Source organism: Bactrocera tryoni, chromosome 1 (genome assembly GCF_016617805.1).
Source record: "Bactrocera tryoni isolate S06 chromosome 1, CSIRO_BtryS06_freeze2, whole genome shotgun sequence".
In the NCBI taxonomy this organism is placed as follows: Eukaryota; Metazoa; Arthropoda; class Insecta; order Diptera; family Tephritidae; genus Bactrocera; species Bactrocera tryoni.
The window spans coordinates 9,331,446-9,356,690 of record NC_052499.1 but is presented as its reverse complement, the minus strand read 5'-3'; positions in this window follow the sequence as shown (position 1 = coordinate 9,356,690).

The window sequence follows — 25,245 nt, the reverse complement described above, 5'->3', positions numbered from 1 at the left end:
TTTCAGTTTTCAGATTCAAAGAAAAAGACCTCTATAGATCAGGGTAGATAATTTTTGAAAGTAGAAAAAAAATCGTAGTAAACTGTAGCTATTGGAAACGAAAGATAAATAAAAGAAAATATTTTCTCTGTGTTCGGCAAAAGGAAAGGTTAAGCCTTCAAAAGGGCTTAACACGAGTTACGGATAAACGACGAGTCGAATAGAAAAAAGTTCTATGCAAAAGTTGTTGTTAAAAAAACCATCTAAAACCTATTTGACAAGGTTTTGGTTTTTGAATTTTTTTATAATTATCTTATTATTTATCTTATATCAAAAAAAAAAAAATTTTGGTTTAAGCTTTCCTTCTTGTTTCCCAAGCCCAAAAATTTTTTTATTATTATTTTTTTTGCAATATCAGCCAGGAAATCTTATTTTGATTTAAAATCGCAAACACCCTAATTCACTATCAAAATTTAAAATTCTAAATATCAATTCTTAGAAAAATACAAATAAAACCAAAACAACTCAGATGTAGTACTTAAGTTTACAACTTACAGAATCTTCCAGAAAATATCTAATTTTTTGTAATAATTTAGTATAGGACAAGCCACTGTATCAGTAAGAAATATAGGTCGGCAAGGCATAACTTCACTATTTTGGATGCATATTTTGGGTCGTCATCATGTTGGAATATGACTTCTTCTTTAAAAAAAATATGTAGATAGTCTCCTTTTCTCAGTATTCCATAAATTTTTTATAGAGGCACAATATGCCAGTATGTGAAGTCACTTCGATCCATATTTTACTATTTGTGTAACATGGTTCCTTTGGATAGCCTCCACAATGACAATGGCAGCAATTTTGTTGCCAATTGGTTGAAAATAATTAAATGTCGGTGCTCTCTGGCGAGTTTCAACTGTTCGTTAACATTCTATACTGACAATACAGGTTTTTATGTTTTACCGCTGCTATGTAGCCAATGTCGCGGAGTGCGCTTCTGGTGTTCCATTTACTAAGAAGCTTATTCTTTTGGTGTCTAGAGCTTGTTCCTTTTCTTATGTTTTATCATAGATAAGGCGTGCGACTACATTCATCAAAACTTTATTATGCCCTTTGACTCGTGTTTTCAGAACAATGGATCGTCTTTTCCGAACTCTGATGATCATTGATTGGCTTAGATATCATTCGTGTAGAAGATCTGCTCTTGTGGTGACCCTCCTCAATGTATGAAGATAGCTTATTCGTTATTTTGAAGGCCAATTAAATACATGTATTAACATTAGAAAAACATTTTTTTTATTTATTAAAAAGGTTTTACCAAGCGCAATAAAGCACAATATCAGTTAAACGTTTTATTTAAGTCGTGAACAATGCAAACTTGCGGCAAACATTGATATCTTTTATTGAATATGTAAAGGGTACATTATTGAGTGAATTTGAGTTGTTTTCGTTTACATATTTTTTTTCTTAGAATAACTTAGATAACTTATTTTTGTTTTTATTATTAATAATTTTGTTTGGAATTGAACATGAACTAAAAAATAAAAAGCTTTTTAAAATTTCTTTGCTTCTTCTATATTTATGAAGATATAAAGGCTTCATTATCTTTACAAATTTTTAAAATCTTATAATTTTTTAAGAGCTTAACTCAAAATGCACGTTAGCACACCCCCAAATACCAAGTGAAAACTAAGTGAATTTTACACCAATCAAAAACTTGCATGTCAAGCTTTCCTTCTTATTTGCCAAAAAAATATTTTTGTTATATTTAGAACGAAACCTTATTTCGACTTAAAATCGAAAAGAACCCAAATTCATAACCAAAAATTCTCACATCAAAATATCAGTCTCTACTTTCTAATGGTGTAAGAATATATATATATATTTCTATAATAAATTTTCTCAAAATATGCGAAAAAAAGATCCCACCATGAATTTCTATCACTTTTTACCATTTCCAGAGGTTTCTGCACTGGTCTATTAGCTCTAAGATGAAACTCTGTACTCCTGCAACTGTCATAGAGCAATAGTTTTAAACCTGATTTTATCAAAAAAATATTATATACTATACTCGCATATATATATACATATTATCTAGTTGATGCGGGTATATTTCACCTGTACTTTCTTCTTCCTCATACAAATCAAAAGTTTAGAAGCAGCGCTATCCATATGCTGCGTTCGTATAATTCGCGGGTAATGAATATGTGTTCATCAATTTGCAATTGCGCTCCTTATGCTAAAGAGACTACTATAAAATAATCAATACCTCGTATTTTGCTCGTTTTATGTGCCTTCTATGCAATTTGTAGACAAAGCATAATAAATTCTACTCTCAGTGCTGTGGCTTTCAGCATCAACAAGTAGCAATCAGTAAGCGGGGCAACGAAGGTGGCACAAGGGTGCGACTGTGGTCTTATATCGGGAGCAAATACCAAGGCAAGCTGATGGCATACAACAGAAAACTTGCGTTCAGAAGCAAATCCGGCTGAGTCAACATAAGAGGTTGAGCTTGTTGTTTCAAACAACACACACACACAATTCACAAATCAATTTGCCAAGAAAATCGAGGCGTAATCCAAGAGACAGAACGCATAACTGTACGCGCAAATGGAAAATTGTGAAATGGAAATCAGTGACAGACAATGCAAGCCAATAACTCCAGTAAAACAATATCGTCATCAACGCGAGCGCAAGCGCTAAGTGCGGAAATTTACACGTCTTGCAGAATATTTATGATGCAATGCGGGCATGTACTAAGAACAGACAAATACAACAAAGGCACACGCAACACAAAAGCTTGAGCTTATGTGTGAGTGTGAGTAAGCCTGCTTGGCGTTACAAATGTGGCGATATTAGTCACAATAACCGCGCAACATATTCCGTATTCCGTCCCTCTCCACAGCGCACGCATATCGCTGTTTGGCTGGCTTTGGGCTAAGCGCAGCAGCTGAGTGACGTGACTAATGGCAAACGAGACGGTGAAAAATGCGTGAATCCTTAGACAAATAGGCAGCCGAGTGGCATATGTGCAAATGCATCTAGCGCCAAAGCACAACAACAACAAAATCGTTTAGCATCGTACGGCATCGCTAGTGTAGGAGGCCGCGTCGGCTTCACTTTAGCATATGTTCTGTATTACATAAGGAATTATGCAAATCCTACAAGAGGCTCAGCGAGAAGCTGGGCTGCTGTTGAAATGACGTTGCCTGGGGTTGATGGAGCGTCGGTGGCGGTAGTGCTTGGTGAGATCATACTCCTTGGGGACAAGGTAATGGCACAAACCTGCTGCTGAATTTTATAGTGGGGGGATTGCAGTGCACTGAGAGTTACGGGCCACACCATGTGTGAAATTTCAAAAAACGAAATTTTCTTTCAGATTTCCATAAGCTAATCCTGTAAAAATAACATACTGAAATGTTATGTTTATAGCACAAAAGGTTTTTGAGTTATGACTTTCTAAATTGTACCCACTCAGTTCAATGAGTTCCGTCAGCATTTATGATAATGCTTTTCGAATGATCATTTTCGAATTTACTGCAATAATTATTCGGGAACAAATCATTCAATCAGTATCAATCAGCTTGATGTCTGTTTTTACACTGTCTAGTTCCTTAGTTTTTGAGTTATTGTTCCGAAATTTGCATCTGTTCTTTTCTCACCCAAAAATTGCTCATTTGTCGAAACGGCCGATATCGGACACACAGCTGCCATACAAACCGAATGATCGGAATCAAATTCTTCTGAGAAACCTTTTGTATTTGTGATGGGTATTACAGTTTTGCTGCAATCGAAGTCAAAGATTTTTTTCATCAACGGAGAAGGCCAGCTTTGTTTAGAGCGATCGGAGAACGCTTGTAACTCGAAGAGGTTTAAATTCTTTCGTAAAAAATGATATAGTGTATTCCTAAAACATGTAGATTTGTCATTCAGACTTCTATATTTAGGCGTATGTGGAATTAACTAACAGTAACTTTTAACATACTAAATTAATAAATCGACTTTCATGTTTACATTACTTGAATTCCCCCAGGTCATAATAATACTTGTACACAGAGAGTTACTTTCACCCTTTAAAATAACTCTCGAGCCAAATCAACCAGTGCCGCAAGCGTGCGCCTCTGCATGAAATCTCAACCGGCTGTGTTTTGTTGTTATTTTTGCAGTCTTTGTTTTACTACGTCGGCAGCATAGCAAATATATTTTTAAATCCTCGCGACCAGACAAGTAGATTTGTTTTGCTCATGAATACAGACAAGAGCCACATTTGATCGTGTTCACACACACAGGCCTACACGTCCGAGAGCAGCAGAACGCACATATCCGGGGGTGGTATGTTTTGAAAAACTGTAACCGCTTGCTTGTGTACTTGAAAACTAAATGGAAACATTTGAAAATGAAACTAGCTGAATGTGTTCGTACTCGTGCATTTGAAATTCATCAAAGAGTATTTACCAAGTGTATACATATGTAGGTATACACATACTTACGTGAATATATGTGAAATAAATAAAAATGTCACCTAAAATGCAAAACAGCGTATCATCAAAAAAATTAAAATAATTTAATTAAAAATCGCTGTCAGATATGTATAATACCCAATATATAACCGTTTTATAACCAAAACTCAAATTTTGTTTCATTATGAGTGGTTTCTATTATATCATTTTTCCTCAGCCTCTAAACTCATGAAAAGTGATGTTACGTTATTTTTCATTTCAGGTGACTATATGTATGTATATAGCATAATAAAAGCAAATAAAAGAGGCTACAATTCGTTACCGCTCTTTAGCTAAGCGCTGCTGTTCCGAGCAAGCATTGTCACTCGAGCTGATTGGCGGCAAATTAAAAGCTTTAAAGTCATATTTCACGCAAAGCAAAGTGGATCTCAAATATATCTTTATATATAAAAAGTACGTGTCACGTTGTCACCGATTTTAGGTAAAATTTAGCACACTGTGTCCAGTTCGAACCAACTTAGAAGATAGGATAGTAAAACCAAAAAAAACAATACAGTGAAAGCTCTATTAAATGGGCGCTCTATTAAGCGGACATCTCCATTAATCATGAACTTTGGCCGATTCCACATTTTGTTGATGTTTACTAAGTACAATTTATTATGTGGACAACTCTATTAACTGAACAGAAAGGCTGGTAACCAAACATTGTGAAAGCAGTCTTAAATTCTTTACTTTTTCCAATGAAATTTTTTTGCATGAACTTATTCAAAATTAAGCTTTAAGTGCAATCCCTTGGATTCATATACCAACAAAAAAATTTTCGCCATTATGCGTAAATAAAATTTTCACTATGTTGCATAGTTTATTATATGAATAATAGTATAAAATATATGCCATAGCAACGCGCGGCCGGATCAACTAGTATATATGTATATATATTATGGAAATGCTAATGAACGAATTGCCTTATCCTTCCTATACGGGCGCGCTAGCCTCCAAGTTTTGTAGATATCGATCTGAAATATTGCACACATACTTTCCTAGTCGAAAAGTCGCTTATTTGTCGGAACTGCTGATATCGGATTACTATAGCATATAGCTGTCATACAAACTGATCAAATAAAATAAAGTACTTGTATGAACAACTTTTTTAATTGACGAGATATCTTCTCGAAACTTAGCATGAATCATTGGTTAAAATCCATCCAAAAGAACTGTTCAGAGCTGATCACTAGCTGTCATACAAGCTGAACGATCAAAATCAAGTTCTTGTGGGGAAAACTTTTTTATCTAACAAAATATCTTCACGAAATTTTGTAAATAATATTAAATAAGGCAAAGCTATAATCCTTGAAAAATATTGCCAGATCGGATTTCTATAGCTTAAAGCTACCAAACAAACTTAAGGATCAAAATCAAGTCTTTGTATGGAAAACTTTTTTAATAGTAAGAAAAAAAAGTACAAATATTCTAACAAAATCCTAATATTCAAGCAACTTCTACAAATTTAGAATTTTTTATTCATTTCCACTTAAATGTTCCTTTCTAACATGAATTCTTAATAAACTGATTGAATAATGGCAAAATCCAAAACAAATTGCTTTAAGAATCATATTGTCGGCGCCAGCGCTTTTATCCAAACGCTTCTCAGTAACCACGAACCTTGCCATGCTTGAATAGTTATAACCTCATTTGAATGCCGCACAAGCGTTTCTCAAAGTCCTTCACAAGTTTGTAGATGTGTGCGTCGGTGGTCGCCATCCCCTACAACGGCATGTCTTCGGTGACAGCCACTTAAAAGCGGCGCCTGTGGGACGCTGTTGCTTTGCCACTTCACCTTCATAGTGTTGTCGTAAACAATCAACAAAACAAAAGAAGAACTGAGCTTTCTAAAAAATGAAAATAATGTAAATTTGATTCGCTGTTGTTTGAAATTATACTTCCGAACTTGCTACTATAAATAAAATACAAACAATTCAAACAGATTCATTCAATATTTGCTAGTCCACGTGGAAGCGCATTATGTGGCAGGGCGGGGTGTTACAAACAGAAAGCATGTAACGTAATATCTACTCCTCTGTAAAAGCAGATACTGACTTTAATTATCTGCTATACAAATGAATATATTTAGATAGATATTTTTTCAACATTAATATTGCTATATTTAAAGCGATTTGAGGATTTGAAGAATATTTGTCAAGCTTTAATATCAATATCGTTCATTGTATACCGAATTCGTGCTGTAAATTAGTTCAATTCAAGTATCAATTATTGAATTCAATCCAAAGTCAATAGCTAGTATTTATTCCAGCTCAAATTCTTAAATTAATCGGATTTCATAGTTGGAAATAACGAAAATCTGCATTTGCAAATATTATATATGAATATTCATAAAATACTAAAACAATGAAAGTAGATTGGCATTTTATTTCATTTGCCAGCAAATGCTTAGTTAAACAAACTTTAAGCACAGATTTCATATGAATACATGTTTATTTTGAAGCACCAAAAGCTCTTAAATTAATTAAAGTTTTCCAATATTCATCTGAAGCGGCTTTAAATATTTTTCGGTGATTTATGAAAACAGTTTTTTAGAGAAAAAATATTGTGGGCAAAAAATAGTAAGACTTTTTAATTTAAGCTGCGAAAGTCTATTCGTTGTAATATTTTTTTTCTAAGTTGTTATGACTATCAATGACTTCTGTGCCCCTGCCACATCAAAACAATTATTAGTGTTTAGTATATGCTTGACTTTCTGAATTTCATGGAGTGAATTCCGCAATTTTTACGATGAAATTACTCAACAAAGAAGTTGGAATATCGAAAGAATGAGTGAAACTCATTTTAAAAGATTATTTGGGCACGAAAGCCCGATTGGCTCCAAAATGACTGAAGTTTTTAATAAAACAACGTCGCTCTAACGTCTATGAAAATATGCTTTCTGACTACCAAGACGTCATAAAATGTATTATTACCGACGATGAGTCTTGCGCTTATGCTTACGATGCCGAAACAGACGATTAGACGGCCGAATATTGTGGCAAAGGTGAGCCGAAGCCGAAAAACCGGCGTCAAAGCAGCTCAAAAACCAAGGTTAAGGCGACAGTTTTCTTCGATTATCGAGATAAGGGGACTTTTTCTGACAGACCAAACTGTTCACAAGGAATACTATATAAGAGCGCCCAATTATTTGTAAAAAAAGGCCGTTATTATGAGCTGACAACTCTTGGTTTTTTCACCACGAAAATGATTCTTCCTGAGTTTTTTGCAAAATGTTCAACCAATATCGTACCGCAACTACCGTGTTGGCTTGATTTAGCTCCGTGTGACTTCTGGCTATTCAGCGATTTCAAACGACCGCTCCAGGGAAACGAAGACCGAGTCAACTGAAGACACTAAACGTGAAATCGCTACGTGAATTGAAGATAATTCTGGAAATTGACTTTAACAACTGTTTCGAAGACTTAAAAAAAACTTTAACACAAGTTTATTATTGCCAAGCGGGAGATTACTTTGAGGGCGACAACACAGATTTTGAAAAATGAATTAAGAATTTTAAAATTATGAGTAAAGTCTTATTTTTTGCTCATAGCACTTAGCGCAGCAGCGTGTTAAGGCTTAAAGAAGTCTTTAAAATTTCAAATATTTTCTGGCTTCTGCACAGCTCACGAGCACATGACTATGAAATAGAAGCTCAAGGGGATAAGCTTTGGGTCAATTAAGCCATATGCATGTATAAAATAAGAGCTATGTGCACACACAGGCATCGGGTATGCGAAAGTAATTGAAATGTATTTATTTTAAGCCCGACAAGCATGAGAAAGGCACTGACACATGTCGGTTATTTACCTTGCGAATACCAAGACATAAATAAGCTGAAGCAGACGCATGTAAGTGGCATGTAAATGGCATGTTTACTGTCAGTGCGAAGAGTAGCTGCAAACTCTTTGTTTTCAGCGATATATTTAACTTACAAAAAGAAGGCAACTTTTGTCAATCAATATTAGACATCTTAGTCTAGTACTTTCATACGCCTTTGTCTTTACTTTATTATATTCCGAAAAGCGTATATTAAGTTTCAGCAGGAAACGTCGGAGGCCCTGTAAAGTATTTTCCTAAATTTTCAAGTTGATCAGTGTAATAGTTTCGGAGATAAAACCCTCAGAATTTGTGCGCTCGAAGCTAGCTAGGCTAAGTGCGTTGTATTCAAACGCGTTTTTCTCGAAACTGTGTTTTTTAAATCGGTTTGCGAGATTTCTCGAGAATTACCCAACCGATCTGCATGAAATTTTACACAGGTCTTTGAGATACAATTCTTAGGGACTTGAACGAAGGATTTTTACAACGATTTACGATTACAACTATTTGAAAAAAAATATCGCAAAATTTTCACTGAAATTTTAATTTTTTTTGTAAAAATTTCTGTCGAAAATCCAATTTTCAGTTTTTTTCCTTCGTCCAAGATTTAAATTAAGAGTTTAACTAAAACATTTCATTTTAAATGATCCTGTAAGAAGTTATCCTGCCACCGCGGGCGTGTCTTCATTCCCAGGGGTCACCAGAAATGGTGTCGCAATGGCCGAGTTTAAAATATTTTTTTCCAAAAATTTCAGATGTTCTTTTTTAATAGTGTATGTTTGTAACAACAAAAAATTTTAATTAAATATTTCATTTTTTATTTGAGAAAAAATTGGTGAAAAAATGCTGTTTTTTACCCGAGGAAACCCATGTAACCCCTAAGATCTTGACCTCAAAAAGTTCTTCTTTTGAAGAGTTTCCTCCACCTTACGCACGACGTGTTCAATAGCTGGTCCTGACTGTTCTGAAACCACATTGTCACACCGATAGTAGGTGGCTATAATGCAGGGTTTCAGTAGAAGGTCTCCTGCTGTCTGTATGCTGTCTATGTCTTTGTGGGCCTCCTTAGTCAAATATTATATGTTCACCATTCTTAATTACAAAAAAATATTAATTTTTAATTCTTATTTTTTTTAATTAGTAATTTTCATAATAATGGTCTTGTCATAATTATCGATAAGCACAAAAACACAAAGTTTTCTTGTATGACTATTGCATTAATTGTCCTACAATACTGTTTTCGCCGAACTCAAATTTCCACAATTCCCTTACCGCAATTACCGAAATGTAAATGTCGACCTTGTTCTGTCTTAAAATCCATCATATTTGCAAAACCATGCAATGCACAATGCGTGCGGACAAACCAATTATGTTTTCGTATGGGGCTATGTTCTCAAGACCAACAGCTCCTGCGTGTGCACAGATGTCCATCTAAATTCATTTGCATATTTGTGCAATCAATTTCCGTAGAAAGATTGACAGTGGTTCAGTTCATTGTCTCGCTTGACTCATACTGAGAGACCTATTTTAGGCGTAATTGCTCTAACAATAAAATCCTTAACTAGTTGTCGGGTATCGAACAAAACCAATGAGCAAGGTTTGAAAGCCAGGATGTCTGCAGGAAATGGAGTGGTCATAACGCCAGGAAATACCATGTTTGTGCATATGTAAGTAATATTGCAGTGAAAGTGGCTTAAAAGGATTTGGCGGCATGGCAAAGATATTTTCAACTTCATAAAAGTACTAATCCTCAATGTTTTCATCACATAAAGGGTATATCGACGCTAAATGATATACTATTATTGCACTATATTTTTTGGTTTTCTTGATTATCATACCTGTACCTCAGAGCACTTATACAAAGTCAGTCATTTATTTAGCCAAATATAAAAACTAGTTTGAGTCTATTTTTCGAAAGAACTTGCGTACACCACAATTCTGAGTTTTTGAGAAAGCAAACTACTGGCTAAACAGCGAATTTCATTTCTATGCTATTGTGAGACTACTTCCAAAGCCATGCTATTATGAAATAGCCATTCGTTTGTAAAGCTCTTCGACTATAAACCCACTTATTTCGGTAAAGCTCCAAAAAAAAAATATACATATGCATATGTATGTGTTTACAGAAGATTACCAGGTGTGTATATAAATTTAGCTCTTTTGGTTTGCGCTAAAATATGAAAAAATACAGAATATCATAGCTTAGCAATTCACTTTCTAGCCAATGTCCCTTTTTGTTGGTAACATATGCTGAATTTGTGGCTGTTGCTGGATTATGAAGGTTGCCATATGTTCATATCAACAATGTATTCTGATTATGCGACACTTGTTACCGCTATTATAGGATTGTGGGTCGCCTGCTCGGGAGCTGTTTACATTTGCACATCATACAAAATTTACATTTATTTCTGACCTTTTGAAAGGGGTCTAAACTTTGAAAGGGCATTACAATTTTCAGCTTCGCTCGGCCGCTGAAATGATGCAACAAATGTTGTGCGAATGTGTTAAATGAAATATTCTTAAGATTTTATATCAACATCAGTTGTGTTGTATGCTGGGGATAGTTGAACGCTTTGAGGTCTTGAATGGTTATATCCACCTGTCAATTTCAAAAAATCTTTTTTTTTTGCATATCCATCGAATGTAATATGTACATTTGAAAATAATTTCCAAAAATTTCAAGTTTATGTGGAAAAAAGTTTCGGAGTAATAAGCGTGTCTGTAAGAATTTTTGACTTAGTGCTTAGCTCAAAAAATTTTAAACGGGCTTCTCTCGAAGCAGTGTTCTCCCAAACCGCGGGACTGATCAACTTGAACTTTTCGTGTGATCTTTGAAAATATATTTGTTTGGTAGTGGTCGAAGTTATAAGAGTTTTGATAACGATTTCGATTATTTTAGCCATTCTAAGTTACAAATTTTTTCACAAAAAACGCCTTTTTAGGAAGCGTCTATTTTTATGAAAACGTTGAATGGTTCTATTATTGAGTGTACTCATATATTGTGTAGTCGAAAAAGTATTTTCGTATTTTACCAATAGATGTCATTGCAGTCGTATATCATCAGTGCTACCAATCACATTGTGCCATATCATATATTGTTGGAAAGGTAAGATCTTAGGCTTCATTTAAGCAAAATAAAAGGATAATTCGGTGAAGTTGAAAAAAAAGTTACAGCTGTTAAAAAATGAGTGAAAATTATGAAGACGCTATATTTTGAAATTTTTGTTTAAAAAAAAGAAGAATGCCACAAATGGAATTTGTGAAGTTTACGAAGACTGTGGTGTATCAGTTCGTGTAGCACTCCAATGGTTCGCACGCTTCTGTTCTGTAAATTTTAATGTGAAAGATGCACCTCGCTCTAGTCGACCTATCGTTGAAAAAGTCGATGAAATTGTGGAAAGGATTGAACAGGACCGCAACATAAGCAGCCAAGACATCACTAAGGAACTTAGAATTCTTCATCAAACAGTTTTGAACCATTTAAAAAAGGCTGGCTATAAAAAAATGGATAATATACGACAATAATGTGCGAAAAAGATCATGGTTCAAGCGTAGTGAGCTCAACAAATAATCGCAAAGTCAGAATTGACGAGTTGATAAGTTATGCTGAATGTTTGTTGGGATTGGAAAGGAGTTATTATGATAATTATGAACTATGAGCTGTTCCAGCCTAGTTGAGCGATTGATTCTACATTTCGCACTCAACAATTGATGAGATTGAAACAAGCAATCGAAAAAAACGGCCAGAACTGATCAACAGAAAGGCTTTGTATTCCATTAGGACAAGGCTAGACCACACACATCTTTGATGACTCGACAAAAACTGGGAGAGCTTGGTTGGGAAGTTTTGATGTATCCACCATATAGCCCTGACTTTGCACCATCGGAATACCTGAAAACTCTTTTAATGAAGTAAAATTGGCTTCAAGAGAAACCTGTGAAAATTACTTGTCGCAGTTTTTCGCCTAGAAACCAGAAAAGTTTTACACTGATGGAATAATGTTTCTAGCGGAAAAATGGCAAAAAGTGGTCGACCAAAATGTTACATATTTGATTCATTACATTTCTTTATAAATATAATATAAAACAAAAAAAAAAATAAGTTGAAATTTTAAAAAATACGAAAAGACTTTTTCGACTATCCAATAATACTTTAGAGACCACTTCATCGGACATCCACCATACATAGCTGCAAATGAGCGCTTTGTGTTAATAATATACAATCTCAAATACATTTTTAGAAAATATTCAAAAAAAATGTCGATCTCGACTTCAAGCTCGTAAATCTACGTTGAAAACTTTAAACCTGTTGTTGTTATTTGAAATACAACATAAAAAAGAAATATTGCTGTAAAAGCAGATATAAATTCCTTTTAATTATGCAACGCAATAACTATTAATCATTTAGCGAGTCTTCCCTGAGGACCTCTTATTTCGAGCTGTGTTTTAATACATCACTTTGCCTTTCCGCTGAAATTCTACTCTTAAAGAAATATGCCTTAATTTTATTTTCAATTTTATTTAAATGTTGCCACCTTGTCCTTTACAGACACCGAGCAACACTCCAGCACGTTCGTTGGCCCTTAACATGTACGCGTCTAAATGTAAAGACAACAATAAAACGAAAGCATTCATCGCAATTTAGACGAACACTTTGGTAAGAGGAGAAGAGCTCTGCCGAATTCCTGCCTCAATTCGTCTGTTGCCGTCGTAGTCGTCTTTTGTTACCTACGGCCGCCATTACAGTACCGTTTCTGTGTACATATAAAGCAGACGTTTCGCAATAGATTTGAGCTTCGAGCATCGCTGCGGGGCCAATAATAATCGCATAAAACCGACGTTAGTTAGTTATTGAGTAAAATATGCAAAGCATGAGCTGAGCAACGACGCCTGCCAAGTGCAAAGAGGCGGCAGCAAAGGCGCACAGTGCCAAGGATCAGCGACTGCCAAGGGCATTTACTGGGTGAATGTGGAGTAGACATACACACATATGTAGCACGAGTATATTAGCGAATGAATGTGCGAGTGGGCGCTAGGGCAGGCGTTTGCCTCTCACTTTGCACTGCGTGTAATGAATCCTGGCAACGGCAATTTGTAGGTCAAATATGAGCATGTCGTTGTGTGACCCGCAAATGCCATGGATATTTTGTCAATCTTTCGAGTGTAGTAAATCACGTGTAAAAGTGTGTGTGTGTGTGTGTTAGTGGTAGTATTACGAGTCGCTTGGCGTTTCAGCAATATGCTTAAGACATACCTATGGGATCTCGAAATAACGCCCACGGCACACACGTGTAAATTTCATAAGTTTAAGGCTTTCACTGGTCCTGTCCTCGCATTGTTTTTACAAAAGTATGTAAGTGTGTGTACGGATGTGTATATGGCTTGGTCTAATAGGAGGTTAGACTTCATTTCATGGCATTTTTGAAGGACGAGCCATTGACGAGCTCTCAAAATGCCGTGTGCACATTGTTACTTTGTTTGCTATGTCGCATGGAATTGTTAGCTGCTACAACAAATACGCTTAGGCAAATAGCACAGTTTTTGTGCGTTTGCTCCGGTTTTATTTTTCTTCATTTTAAGTACGTTCAACAGCACAAATTTTATATTCTCGTTTATTTGCATAATTTTTATCTAACGTTAGACTATAAACATCCACAGCGCAAGTTTTAAGACTACAAATGGATATGAATGGAGAGTTCAACACTGAAAAATTTCACCAGATCATTTGTCGGCTTGTTTTAAAGCACCCTCCCTTTCATTTGATAAATTAATTGACATTTTCGCGAAGATGAACGAAAAAGACTTTGGAGAGTGTGCGGCCGAAGCGGGTGTAATCTAAAACGTTGTATAGTATATGGTCAAGGTAAATAATGGAGGGTGAAACAGTATAATTTATTTCCGTTGTACTTAGTTTCAACATTTGCTTGTCGACAATTTTTTTGGTCAGTTGTCTTCATGAAATTAGTAAATTTCGCAGAATAATGGATAACGAAGAAGATAAAGGAACTTCGTTTGCACCGAATATTATTTCATCTGCGTGGCCACCACGGGCACGCTGGCAGAAGTCTAGTAAATCGGCCGATACCGCTGCAATTTTACGTTCGATATTCGTACGTACATAAGTCGTCGCTGGCTTGTTGGCATAGACTATTGACTTGACGTGGGCCCACAGGAAATAGTCTACGGCGTCAAATCGCACAACCGAGGCGGCCATTTAACTGGGCCATTTCGTGAGATAACACGTTCTTCAAACTTGGTTTTCAATTAATCGATTCCGACATTTGTTTTTTGTTATTGAGCGTTAACGTTTCCCATTCACAGTAAAGCGCCGGTCTTGGACATCACGGCAGAAGTACGGCCCAATGACGCCACCGTAATTTTTTCGGGATGCAAAGGTGACTCATGAAGTACGTGTTGATTGCTGCCTGACCAGTAACGCATATTTTGCTTACTGACGAAGCCATTCAGCCAGGAATGAGCCTAAACGCTGAAGATGATTTTTCGTTGAAAATTCGGCTCGTTTTCAAGTTGTTGCTCAGCCCAATTCAAGAAAATACGAAGATTCTGGTGGTCAAGTGGCTTCAGTGCGTCAATTTGATCATGTAAGGATGTAGGCCAAGATATTTTCGCAAAATTCGCCACAACGACGTCACAGCGATGCCCAATGCTTGAAAACGACGTGTGAGAGACTGATTTGTGTCTCTCTCAATTGATGCGCTAGCGGCAGCAATATTATCGACATTACGGGCACTTCTTTGTCTCATTGGCACGGAAACATTTTTTACTGTTCTTGTGAAATAAAAATTTTCCACTCAGTTGTTAATCTGACAGGACCATAAATTGGACGTAGTGCTCTTAAAGTTGAGGCCTCTGACTCCGAATATCGGTACTGAATTTTAATAATATCGAATCGTTGTTGGATCGTATATCTTTCCATGATAAAATCGCAAAACTTACTGAAGAGAAATGTTAAAACAGCGGGAAAAAATATGGCGTCGTTTGCTGTCACTATCAAACCGATTGTAGCGTCCCTATTGAAAGACCTGTTATATCTTATGGGGTCTCCCACACTTTCTTCTGTCTACCGTAAGTAATTATATTTTACTAACTTTGGTGCCCACTATTTAGTATTTGTGTATCAGTAATCGGTATTCATATGGCAAGTAACTATTGAAGCTTGTCATTGCAGTCATTAACATACCTAGGCGCCCCACAAGCTATTTAATGACGGTTTATTGACAGACAAAGGAACAAAGTGTTGCGGCAACAACAGCTCACCAACAAGTGCACAGGTATTCAAGACTTCAGTATGTGCGCATTAAATAGTTACGTAACTTTAATATATTCCAACGCACCGCCTGAACGCCTTACTTCGCCCCATACATGCGCATATGTATGTTTGGATGTGTCCGTGTAAACATAAGTATAAGGTGCCCTAAGCGCTATTGTGCACGTCACGTTAGACCGTTTTGTTCGACATTGATAAAGGTTAGTTTATATGCAACATTAACGGTGAACGCCAAGTGCTCTCAACAGTGTGCATTTTCTTCGAAGGTCTGCCGCCAAACATGTCTGCCGTTGAAAGTGAGTGACTTAACTGGCAAGTTCACCATGAAGTGAAGTTAAAGTTTTCATGTTCACACATACACACAAGCACACACACTAACGCGTTGATTTCTGACCTTCCACTTCCGTTATGTAGTTACGCTTCACTTAACAAGTTTCGTTGGCGACTTTTGTCAAAGAACTGTGTATGTAAATATGCTTGGCAGGCGACGCTAATGTCGCTGTTGACGCAAGTTAATAACTTTTGTTCCGGTTCAGTGGCGCGCTCATATGTTGGCGGCATGCAACGCCAGGCAAATATTGAGACGCTTTGTACAACGCGTTTTCTAATAGATTTTGGAGCTGTTTACTTAAATATCACTAATTACTTGCTAAGTGTTTGTTTGCGCTCAGAGTGTTGCGCGTCACAGTACCGTGTCACCGGCAGTTCGGGGCTCATTTTAGGCAAATTAAGATAATTGATGACTTTGAAAATAACAGTGTAAAATTACGATTACTCTTGCAGTGGTTTACGCTCATTATCTTACCTATTAAAGTCTTTATTATTTACCTAAAAACCTTAGTTGCTTAATAAAGTCGAGTGTATACTTTGCTGCTATATCCCTGAACAAAATGCCGCATGCTGTGCGATTATCTTGACCGCTGGTACGATCTACGAAGTTGATGCCATTTCCTACGCAAATCTTGTGATTTCCTTCAAAAATTCAATTTCGCTAATTGCATATAACTCAGATGTGTCAAGTTGTCACAAAATTGTGATTCAATTACATTTAAGTCTCTTTTCATTTGAGCTAAAAAAATGTTCAGAAGTTTACAGCTGAAGAACATGCATGGCTTTGCGAACGCTGACGCGATGCTTCACCGCTGCATATGTACCAGCAAAAGGATTTTTTAATACTGTCTTTATACATAAAACAAAAATGAATGCCGCCGGAAGGTCTGGCGAATGAAAACATTGCATGGAAATGACCAAAAAAGTGCTCAAAGCATAACAAAGTACAAAGAGGCTTGACACGAAGTTTCTCCCGCCATTAACCAAGAGCATAGAAAAGTTTTTATGGGCAAAAAAGGTAAACGTATGTAGTCACACTGTAACCACTGCCGGTTTTACATTTCTTCTGCCTGACTAAGGCTCGCGTCACTGTGATTGGCGAATGTAGCTGCTAATGAAGATTTGAAGGAACTAAGCGTGAATAACCCGCTTGCCACTAGCATTATTTTTATTTTTTCAATTGTGTACTACTAACAAGCGTACTATTTGCAACACCATTACCCATCTAGAGACCCATCATTCATTATTGGATAATATTTGACCGAATAGACTACGTCTAGCACGCAGTGAGTGAAATATAATAGCCGTAACTGAAAGTGTACGGGACATGGACTGACGTATGAAAAAACTTGCCTCACTTTACTTCAAGATCTTAAATAAAAAGAAGCGTAATAAAATACAGCTTGTGAAACAATTGAAGGCCAAGTGGTATCGCTTCGCACAATGGGTTCTGGAAAAGTTCCAAAAAAATCTAACGTTTTCCTGTCATACTATGTTCCAAGATATGGTCCATTTCTGGCTCATGGATAACTATTTGATGTCTGAAATTGAAGCACGTGATCTCGGCGACATTTGGTTTCAACAAGATGGTGCTTCTTTCCAGACATCGTATCATTATTCTCTCAATAGAACTCTTCGGTGAGTAGAGAAATTTATGTTTTGGGCCGGTCGATTGATCACCAAGATCGTGAGATATCACACCGTTACACCTTTTTCCTATAAATATATGTAAAGTATAAAGTCTATGCAGGCAATCACGCTTCGATTTAGGCCCTTGAGTAAAACATCACGGATGTCATTCGACAGTTACCAGTCGAAATGCTCGAACGAGTCATCCAAAAATGAACACAACGAATAGTCCATCTGACTCGTAACCACGGCTAACATTTGAAACAGATAATCTTCAAAAATAAATGACTAAGAATGTTATTTCGACTGTTAATAAGAATGCTCCATTAAATTTGAAAGTTAAAAAAAAACAAGCTAGAGGAACTTGATCATTTTTTGCATCCTTTTAAGCCGTAACACACTTCACACGTGCATTTTTCATAGTAAAATGGGGTATAAAACGGCTCTTAACTTAAGTCATTTTAAATATGCTATAGTGATACGAGATAATAATTGATACTAAATTTCGAGAAGATATTTTGTTTATTAAAAAAGTTTGGAGTGTTCTCATCTATCCGTCCAACATGGCCAGCAAGGGTAACCGCTGTCCCAGTAGGACTCATACAGCTTATCGTTCCATCGGCTACGTTATTCGCCATTGCTAATGCGGCAGAAAGCTTCCGTAAAGCCTTTTTCTCGAACATTCCTAATGTCGATCCATAAGTTATTATTGTTGTAACGGTTATGTAACCTCTACGTGGGTGGTATGGTTCAGACTGCTGTTTTGACGGTTTCGGACCATATGGAGAGGGCTGTTAAATGTTTAGGGTTGGCTGAGCATGGAAAAAGGTTAGGGTTATGCGATCTCCGATCTCGTCGTCTGCAATTGATGGTGGTGTGATTCCAAGTACGCCATTTACTTATAGGGATCAGAGGTTAATGCAATTTTGAAGAGGGTTTTGTCCGAAGTCTGTTGGGAGGACTGTCTAATGTCGTCGACTTTGTTAAGGAAACTCTTCTTCACGCAGCCGATTGGCGGATTGGTTTCTCTGAAAACATCATTCATTCCTTAATCGGAAACATACGGGTCTCACTGTGTATGACCAAAAGGCTTCCCGTTACAGTCCGAAGTGCAGTATTCTGGCATGTCTGAAGCTTTCTCGCCTGTGTTTCACTGGAATTAGCGACTATATTAGTGAGAAATAATTACAAACCGGCCTTGTACATACGTTGTCAACAACGTTTCTTTATCTTTTTCCAAGGTGTTGGCGGCTAGCGATTTGAGGATTTTGCTGCGGCTATGTAGCTTGACAGTTATCGCAGTCGTATGAGGAATGAGGGTTGTCTAGTATTACACTTAAAATCTTAGGATTATTAACAGTCGGAATTTAACGTCATCGACCGCAATGTTAAGGTCTAGTCTGTACTCTTTTGTTCAGTTTGCCAATAGCTGTGCATTTATCGCGGGAGAAGACTAGGCTACTTGCAGAGAAGAAGCGATACGGGTCTGAGTGATAGCTGTTTACTTTTAGCACATGCCCTCGATTTCATTGTTGTCATTGTCTATGCATCCACACTATATAACAGAGCGGGAATGACGAGGTACTTATAAAATTTGGTCTTGGTATTAAGTGACACGATATGATAAGTCTTCCCACTCAAATGCAGATTTCGTTGTATCACCTCCGACCAAGATTATGCTGTTCTACCTGTATTTAGTTTTGCTCACAATACTACTTCCTTGCTTTTATAGCTATGTAAGGCACAGTTCAAGTAGCACTAAAGATAGTTTTTGTATTTATGGAAAAAGGTAATTAAAATAGGTCTATGTATTTCCGCTGGCTCGATATAACTTGTATATTTATTCAGCTGCTCACTTTAAATCGACGTTTGTGGTAGCTATTCTTTTAATTTTCCACCACGTAACCAAAAGCAGCAATAAAATATGCGTCTGAAGGCTATTTTCCTTGTTCGGGCGTGCTTGCATTTTTGCGTATTTTTCTATGAAAGTCTTCCAGTCATTGCTCGCCAGCTGCTTGAAACCGTAGCCAGAATGCCAGCACTTGCTCGTGTACTTCTCTTTTCTATGGTGTAGTGAAAGTTATCAGTTTCACTGTTATATTAAATATAAGAGCGTTTTACTGCATCTTTTATTGCTGGCCATATCCGTTGGGAGACGAAGCGTTGTGCAGGGCGTAACTTTTAGCGCCAAAATTGCGATTTATTTAATCGTAAAACTGGTCGCTTTGCATAGAAGCGCTTCGTATGTAATATATTTGTCCAAAATGCACTTTAACTTTCAAACAATAATAATTTAGAATTGAGAACTATGAAGCAAATAATTGCATTAAATTTTAAATATTATATGTAAAGAGCTGGTTAGATTATGTAAAATTTGTGGGATTTCACGGCGACCGTCTGTCTACTGTGTTCTCTCTTGTTCTTACAATACTTCGTTTAACCCAGTTAAATAAAAGAGGTTTAATGGTTGCAATGCGCTCTCAAACCGAATGTAACTGCCCGATAGCCTGACAACAGTGACCCACCAGCTGCCTTATTTTGTCAGTGGGAAAGACGATAGTTTTCTTGAACCATGCAACAACCCCGCCTGTCAAAACCCAGGCACTTGTTGCCAATGTCAAATTCTACTAACCCGTTCTTCTTACCTCTTTTCGAAGCTCTTCTCTTAAAATGTGGACCCTCGAAGAAGGTTCCAGAAATACACCTAGCTTATTTCTACTGATTGATTAGATAGATTACTATTTCTAGTGAAAACCGCGTTAAGCACTTTGATGCACCCCACTATCATTGTTGATTTGAATTCAACGGATCAAATTGCCGGAAGTGCCGCTTGACTATCACTGATTATGAAAATTCGTTCCTCGTGATAGTTCCTCTCTACACATCAACTAATGACATAGACCTCAGCTTGAAAAATGCATTGAAACCTACCCCTGGGCACTGACAGTTTAGTAAGTAATCCAATTCAGTCTGACGTTTCGTCTGTATACCATTGCATCATAAGGATAAAGTCCTACCATTTACTTTTGCAGCTTAATAAGATTTTGAATCCATTTTCAAAATAGATTTTCTTTTTAATAATATCTCTTGGAAAAATGGCAATGGTAGACTTTCTCCAATGGCGCTCTGATTTTGAGTGCTTAATACCCTGTTCTTACCATGTTTTGGTAACAGCAGTGCTAAGATAGACCTTTCTGCTCTATCTCCACATTGATGTGGGGCGGAGTGAAGTCCTGAAACACCTGTAGTGCAGTGGATGGATAATACCTGACTATCGTTAGTATATCCAAGGTAGTATGCTTGGTTTTCAACCCCAGGTTCTAGCATCTAGACAACACCATTAAAGAGCTGGTGGCTTCCGCAATCGTGAAATCTACGCACTTCTTCCATCTACGTTTTAAATCTAGTACCAGCCGTAGGTATACTATATTATTTCATCAACCCTGGCCACTTTCACTATATTGGGCGTTAAGATTCTTAGAAACTATTGACAGCTTTGTCTCTTCAGCTGCTTTGACTAGGGCCTTTTGTACCTTTGAAGCCGCTAGGATTGTTAACAAAATCTTGCAGAACTTGCTGAAGTTGTCTTTCTTGGCGTTACGTACCTCGTAGCTGTGTATATGTATAGTAAGTCTTGCTCTATCTATATTGCTCCGAAACTCCAGTGTGCTTCTCTCTGTTAAAGAGTCTGTGTACCGATTAGCTTAGAGTCGAAAGTTCGGTACTGTTTATGAAACTTTTAACTAAATGCTTGTGCTTAGTAAACTTGCTATTGTTTGGTAAGGAAGTTCTATTGCCAATGAACATTTTATTTTGAAATCAATTATGGACTCAGATGCATAATTTAAACTCTCTGTGCACAGAAATTTTTGACATTATGCGCTGTTGCAGAACAATAATACAACAACGGACAGCAGACAGCAAATGTGAACAGAGAAAGAAGTAACAAACAAATTTTAATTAATAATTAGAGAAGTAATAATTGCAAAAGTTTGTCATATGCAACGCACAAGCGCAGTCAGCTAGATTTGGACACGCGTACGCAAGTTATATGGTGACATTCATATGACCATTAGGGTGCACGTTATTTTCAAAGTTGATTTCTTGTTGGTTCATGGCACCTCAAGTTTCAGTTTTGCACTTAAAAAAAGTATACAACACAAGTTTTCCATTTTTCATGCCCACAGTGCTTTTTTCCATCCATTTTCCATAATAAGATAAGCCTACAACTTTGAGAATATAATATTAATAAGCAAAATGTTTAGCTTTACAAAAAAGTTCTTAAAGAATTTCTTATAAAACCCTTTTTTCAAAATATACGCATTTAAAGTCCTGCATCAAATGTGCTCAGTCTTCAAACAAGTTTCCTACAAGGTGGTTTCCAAAGTAAACAGGACTTTAAAAAAAAAAAAAACACAAAAAAACGTTTACTTCGGCTGCACCGGAGCTGATATACCCTACACAGATGCATTTTTCAGTAACTATGAGTTCAGTTTATATGGAAGCTATATGCTATTGTAATCCGATCTGAACAATTTTTTCGGAGATTATATTATTACCTTAAGCAGTAACCGTGTCTCGTATATCGTGAACATACCACGTCAACTGCGAAAGTTTTCCATACAAGCCCTTGATTCCGATCGTTCGGTTTGTATGGCAGCTATATGCTATAGTAATCCGATCTCAACAATTTCTTCGGAGATTACATTGTTGCTATAGAAAATAAGCTGTGCCAAATTTTGTGAATATATCTTGTCAAATGCAAAAGTTTTCCATACAAGAACTTTTTTCCGATCATTCAGTTTGTATGGCAGCTATATATTATAGTGGTCCGATATCGGCAGTTCCGACAAATGAGCAGCTTCTGGAAGAGAAAACGACGTTTGCAAAATTTCAAAACGATACAGGATATAAAAAAACAGATCAAATGTCGAACCAGTGTTTTAGCTCGTTGCCCGGTATGGCCGCCAGTATGCCGGTGAAGAAGGCCTTTCATGGTGAATACGGAAAGTGGTTAATGGTTAAAATGTGATTTTTTATCAAATAATCGGTCACAAGCATTGATCGATGAAGCGGTGCATTACTATATGCCTAGGAGCGAGTCATATTCATATCAGAGGCGGGCCAAGAAGTCCCCCTTTACTCAAAAGAAAATATATCAATAAATCTAACTCCATTCCTTCTGAAGGCACCCGAAAAAATGCTAGATGCCTACATTAGGGGCAAGATCCTATTGGCTAAAGGAAGAGGTAAATGCCGATAAGATGCATTTTTACAAGCGGAGGAAATATAGCTGCCAATGATCATACCAAGTACTTGAAGTGTAGGAAAGCGTGAAAAGACCAGTGGAGCCATCTATGCATGTAAGAGGATGTTAGTCAATACAGGTGCTTTCACCTGTCCACATGCATTGGAGTTCCACAGCAGTAGTCAGCCAATCGTACTTTTCGGTGCTTTGGTGTTGTGAACCGCTGCTTGTAAAATATTTTACAGGAATTAGAGCGAATACAATGACTCGCCGCTCTCTGAATAACGGAAGCACTTCGATGTTCAAAGCTCGGCAGCGAAATCAGCAGCAAGACTAGCAATGGTAGGTGAATTTTCCACAAGAACTTTTGGACATAGCTCGTTGAGCAGCGGATCGGGGGATATAATGACCACCTAACCTCACGCTATATCTGGAAGATCCGACTTCAGGTGACGCTAAAAGAAGGTGAATGGCGAAGGGGCAGACGAACCACCAGCACAACTCTTAACATACTTGTATATGTTTGCACACGAAAATCGGAAATGAATGATGGAGTGGGCGCCGGAATCTATTGCAAGGAGCTAAATCTCAGGCGACCCTTCAAGCTGCCGGAGTATTGAATTATCTTCCAGGCAGAAGGCTTGGCCATAATCGCGTAAGCGGTGTCTATGCCAATTAAGAAGATAAGAAGGCTTGGCGGTGAGGAAATATCTCACAACGGATTGTGTCAGAAAATGTCCTTAGAAGCAGAGAGGCAGTAGCAAGTCATTAGAAACAAGTCGTGAAAAATAAAATGCAATGAGTTTTCCGAAAAGGGTAGGAGACGGTTTAGGGGCATGAGAAAAGCATGAGAAAGACATTGGAACATTCTCCCTGCTTATGTTCGGCCTTACCTCGAACTCTGCTTCGATATCTAGGAGTCTCGTAGTTCAAGTGTCTGGAGAATGTATCACAATTAGACCTGAAGGACTATATAAGACATGGAAGCGAACCAGAGTAATCTAACCTAACCCAGGCATGGGTTAAATTGAAAATAATAAGCTTTCTTTTTTTGGATTGAATACTTTTAGGTGCAAAAACTGAGACATCAGGTGTTTTCTTACAAAAACAAAAAAGCAATTTTTTAGAAACATCGCACTCATTAGGACACCCTAATGGGCAAGTACATGTGCGCATGTGAGTTTGCAAGTACAAATATTACATGCTCGTTGCGTGCATGCAATCCCGTGTTAACACACGCAAATGTAACCGATAGTGCACAAGCACACTCACCCGCACCCACACCCACACTCACACTCATATACACACATATACGCTTAAGCATAAGTTAGAGATTGTTGTAGAGTGTCAGTCAATGGTGTTGCAGTTTGCTTTGCTGGCCAAACACGTGCGTGTGTGGGCGTGTGGGAAAAGGTTGAAAAGCAAAATCGTAGAGGGAAAAGCGAAAATTGTTTGACGCTTGCAAACTTTGCCGATAAGTTGCTTTACTTTACGAACGCATTAGCATATGAGTAGTGTGCGGTGTGCGAGGTGCGAGCTGCGCGTGCAACAGGCATTGGTGGGTGGTGTGTGCCTTGCCTAAAAGCCTGCTTCTTTTACATTGGACTAGCAAACGCCATGACACCAGCTGCATATTGATGCGGAAACTTCTGAACTGTTTGCTGAATACAATTGTTGTCAAAAGTTTGCTGGCAACACATCCTGATGCAAATGCATCACTGCACGTATGAATAGCGCTGTAGCTTTGAGGCAGAGGATGCGTCATGCAAAACACATCACTTGCCCTTTTTGTGGGATTTTGTTGACATTTTACTGCTTCACTGTCTACTGACTTATGCTGCCATTGTTGCCAGCACAAGTGCTGCTGTTGCTAAGCTGATGAGCTGCTTGCTTCGCAAATTGCACCTGCTTTTACCATTTTACGTTTACTCTTGGGGGCTTCAGTATTTTTTCATGTTCTCTTTTGTTTCTTTTGTTGCTAATTGTTACTCTCAACAGGCTATGTAATCTATCTCAGCTCGTTGTGTGCATTAGCAAAGAATGCTTTCTGACTGTTATATGACGGTAGAAGTAATAGCCACAAAGTAATTCTAAAATTTATAAAAAAAAATGGAAAATTATAATTTGCTTATGAGGCATTTGTTCATCAGGTTTCCAAAACATTTTCCGCATGTCACGTATGTGGCTCTCTTCACTATATTTCATCTAACATTTCACAACATGTTTAAGTAGTTTGCTTTTGGGATTTGGCAACCCTGGTGTTGCCATCTGGCAATTCACAAGTGTATTGTGAAGTTTCACACTTTTTCTATTTCACTTACTAAGCACATTTTGACATACGAATGCTACTTGTGTTGTTTACAGTAACTTAAAATATTCATCTCGACCAAAAATGGTAATAAATCGCAAATATTTTCGCGTGATCACTTTTTACAACTTCCGACGTTCATTTA